Source organism: Oreochromis aureus, linkage group 3 (genome assembly GCF_013358895.1).
Source record: "Oreochromis aureus strain Israel breed Guangdong linkage group 3, ZZ_aureus, whole genome shotgun sequence".
NCBI classification, from domain to species: domain Eukaryota; kingdom Metazoa; phylum Chordata; class Actinopteri; order Cichliformes; family Cichlidae; genus Oreochromis; species Oreochromis aureus.
The window spans coordinates 130503263-130507807 of NC_052944.1; the positions used below are offsets into that span (position 1 = coordinate 130503263).

Below are 4545 nucleotides of genomic sequence, written 5' to 3' on the forward strand. Positions count from 1 at the left end.
TTCTCTTGAACCTCCAATGGAAACATGAGCTGGTGCAGGCGCCTGCAGAGCGACAACCGCTCCCACCAGAGTGCTTAGGACGGGTGCGGAGCTCAGTTGCGTACTGACTGGCATAACCTTGGGGACCTACCTGGGTGCAGGAAAGAACCGGGCGGCAGCCACTCCCACCTGAGGGAGTGGTGTATGATTTTGCTCCGGCCTCTGTGTCAGGGAGCTGGGTCTGTGACCCAACATCTTGAGTTTATTTTATATTTTTGATTTCTTATGTGATATGATGTTAAGTTCTGGAATGATGTTAAGTTCTTGTGTTGTTATTATTGGTTAGGATTAAGTTGAGTTTTAGTCTAGGTTAGTCTATGTCACATGTGTCAAAGTCAAGGCCCGCGGGCCACATCCAGCCCAGTGTACATTTATATCCGGCCCGCGAGATCATTTTATATATATTTATTATTATTTTTATGCATGGTCCGGCAATATAAGGCGCTAATAACACACAAACTACAGATCCCATAATGCAGCGCTGCAGCCTCCTTGCCAAACGCTAGGCTACCTGAGAACATTCCCGCGTCAGTCAAGTCAAACTTCTGTTATTGCGAAGCTAGCCTTTAGCTGCGCTAAAGGAGGATTTAAGCTTTCAAAATGGATCAGCAACAGTCGCACAGTGCTCATGTCAATCCCAGGGAAAGAAGAGCAAAGGAAATTAAGGATCTGGATTTGGACACAGTTCAACTTCCAGTTGAGAGAGCACTGGGTTTACAGTGGTGCATAGAAACAGACGGTTTCTATGAAACAGAAGTTCCAGTTCAGAACGTCCCTGCAGGACCATTCAACAACCAGAATGGGGCATTTTGTCTGTGGTCAGATCACAGTATGATCCTTTGGGAATCTTGTCTCCCTTCAGTATGCCATCTAAACTGTTGCTACAACAGCTTCACGGATAGATGGAAGAGGATGGATGGATTTAGCATAAGCTAAATTGTATTATTGTAATTTATGGATTTTATTATTTTAAAATTATTATTCTGATTTTTAAAGCAGTCTGTTGTGGTATGAATGCCCTATGAACCAGTTCACACATGAAACATCAAACAGTCAAGTTCCTCCCTACACTGGGTTTGTTTGAAGCACAAAGGAGACCCCTGCTGGAGCAGCTGGAGTCCTACAGACACTCAGCCTCTTCACAACAGAACCACCTCCTACAACATCCACTCTTTAAACTCTGACTGCTGTGTTTGTGGATACACTCCAACACACACCGCTTCACATATGAAGATAGAAATGTGTGTGAAACAAAGCTGAGCTGACATTAAACATGATGGAGGATTTATTCACAAACACTGAGTCACAACAACGTTTACACATACATTACCTCTCTGCAGGACGACACACACCTGATTTAAAGTCAGGACCAAGACTTCTAGATTGGTCACTCTGTAAGGACACAGAGCTGGGTGGAGGTCCAGGTGGGTTCCTGTGAATAATGATGGAGCAGTGATGTGAGTGCTGAGCTGTGACATGGAGAAGAGTCATGGACAGTTAGAGATGGTCATCTCACCTCTGAGCTTTGGTCTGGCTCTCATGTTCCCCACACAGAGTGGTTTCAGAGGGAGGGACTCCCTCCTCCTTGCTTACACTCTGACCCATGCTGCTGAATTCACATCAGCTCACACACACTTTCTACCTTCACCTGCAGAGGAAACACAAATCATTCATGTGCACATCAACTGAAATCCTCCTTTCCATCATGTGTGCTGTTCAAATATCAGCTGCTTCTTTCCTGCTTCATCTCAGTGTCAGCTGAATGCAGTCAGACAGCAGTGTGAGGCAGAGGAAGCTGCCATCAGCTGCTCTACTTCTACTATCAGTCCTTTAGATGGAATCACAAAGCCCTGCCCAACCCTGCATACATGATTCATTTACTGACACACATTACTTCACTTTTGGTGGAAGATTTAGTCCATTAATATTCAGTCAATTCAACAAATATGAACAATATCAAAATTATATGATGGTATACTTTCTAACAATCCGTTTCTAAGAAGCTTTTTTTTATCTTCTGTGCATTGTAGAAAATAAAGGTTGAAGTTTTGTTGTTGTTATTATTTTGTTTTGTTTTGTTTTGCAGTTAAACATGTAGAGGAAGAGACAGGAGAATCAACTAATTTGAAACTTTTAGATCCAAAGGAAAACTGTCTATGTATCTGCCAGTGTCAGTGCAAGAAATAGTTCCATCCCATTTGTAGCTGTGATCAGTCAATCAATCCTGTGATTGAGTTCTGTGTGGAGTTTGCATGTTCTCCCCATGTTTGCATGGGTTCTCCCCGGGTGCTCTGTCTTCCTCCCACAGTCCAAAGACATGCACTTAGTGGGGAAAGGTTAATTGGAAACCCATAGCTGTGAATGCAGGAGTGAATGTGAGTGAATGTGAGTGTGAATGGTTGTCTGTCTCTGTGTGTCAGCCCTCAGACAGACTGGCGACCTGTCCAAGTTGTACCACGGCTCTCGCCCTAAGACAGCTGGGATAGGCTCCAGCGGCCCTGCAACCCTGAAAAAGGATAAGTGGAAGCGAAAGGATGGATGGATAATAAAAACTGAAAAGAAGAAATTTTAAATCAATCCACAAATAAAGCCCTTAAAATGGAATTCAAACTATCAACCTAAAAAGCTACTACCCTCATCTACAAACTGCCCTAGAGGCACAACCCTGTGCTAGAAACTTAAAACTGCCTTGGCAAAGTAAAGTATCTGACCACCTTTGGCGTCAGTAAGGACTACTGGTAGGTGCCTCTCAGTTGACACCTTTCCACACAACATGGGGATTGTTGGAATTTAGAATTCTTTAAGCAGATTAAAGAATGAAACAGACTTTGGTATCTAATTGTATCTAATTATTAGATTAGATTGAAATGGATGAATGAACAACTTTTTACTGGAAATGATTTGGGTGATTTGCAATATAAAACGTCTGAATGGTCGACCTGACTTGACGTTTTTATACATTTATTTTACATTTTTAAAAATAAAGTTGAAGTCTTTTTACATTTTAATTGTAAAAACCAAAGCTATAAAAATAATATGAAGTTCAGTTCATTTCAATTTTATTTAAATAGCACCAAATCAAATCAGTGGCATTAATGTACTTTATATTATTAGGCAAAATCCATACAATGATACTGAGGAAATCAACTATAACTAACCATCCAAGTTTTTGTTTTTTTTTGAGAAAGTGCCATCTCTTGGTGATATTCTGTAATTGAGTGAAAGCGGTGTGTTTATAGTAAAAGGTAGATATGGCCCAACGGAAGGAGGGGGGACTCTCAGCGGCTGACTGTCAGATGACAGTCAGCTGGCAGTCAGCTGAATGCAGCAACTTCTAGTGGCTGTGTCTGAACTTTTAAAAATATTATATAATTATATAATAATAATAATATTATATTATTATATATTATATAAAATATACAATTCTGTGAAATGACCTGAAATGCACTGTCATATAACTTAACAAGATGTTTTCAAAGAGTCTGTTATGTGTTAATAGAATAATTGCTGTTGTTTCTGTCCTGTATGCAGGTTACACTTGTGCATTCGAATGCAATGCAATGGCCAGTAAAAATAAAAGTAATGCACATATTTTCACTCCTCGGAAAGTTACAGTTTACTTCACCATTTTTCTTATTCCTGCACAAAAATCTAACCAGTTGATTGTATTGCAGGGACACAAATGTATGTCTCACAATTTATTTTTGATTGAAGTTCTGGAGAAATTGTCAGCTCTTTACAGAAGCAAACTTCTAAAGACAATTTTAAAATAAATGAGCAAATTGCCTCTAACATGACATCAGAAACAACCATACTGCTTCTTATATTCCTGAATTATACTCACACATGGAAAGTTGAGCAGACGAGTGTTTAATGGTTGGTCCCGTTGGTCCAGATGTGACCCTGTTACCGCGAACTATGGAGCAGCAGATTTCTACTGTTTCTGCTAAAACTAAAATGCACACAGCTGATGTTAGCCAGGAACTATGACATTGCATTGCCTTCACTTGGAGTTTCACACACACAGGCAGTCATCTGACACTAAGTTCAGGAAAGAGAAGTGAAACTTTAATAAGGAAGAAAACACCCAGAGAGTGGTATTTGGGGACTTTCGGGATCAACAAAATCAGCAAGCGATCCATTAAGAGTTGATTTCTGTTTCATCTTTAGAAACAAAGAATGCATTGCAGTTTACACTGTGGTGTTGCACTAAGCACTCATCAGCCAATATCTCTCTGCTGACAGTGTCAGTGTTTCTATCAGTTTAATAATATCTGTGTTCACATATAGAGCGTTATTATCACACTGATGAACATTAGTGCTGAAACGCTACAGTGAATGTGTCCTAATGTCAGTATTATTGTATGTGTTGAGTTGTACTTACTGACAGTGACCACTGGAGGGCAGTGATCCTGATAGCTTCTCTGGAAGAGTCCAGAAGCCTGTCAGTGAAACAGGATTAGATGCTCAGCGACGTAATTTCAGGTATGACTGTGTGTTGAAGGT

General features: G+C 40.4%; 1 long non-coding RNA gene across 1 annotated transcript; it reads right to left on the reverse strand.

Annotated features, from left to right (window-relative positions):
* Positions 1-501: 501 nt before the first annotated feature.
* LOC120438096 lies at positions 502-4010 on the reverse strand. Its single transcript, XR_005611665.1, has 3 exons — positions 3884-4010; positions 1556-1687; positions 502-1471 (listed from the first exon to the last, which is right to left on the reverse strand). It is a non-coding gene; the product is annotated as an uncharacterized LOC120438096 (long non-coding RNA).
* Between the last annotated feature and the right edge of the window lie 535 nt (positions 4011-4545).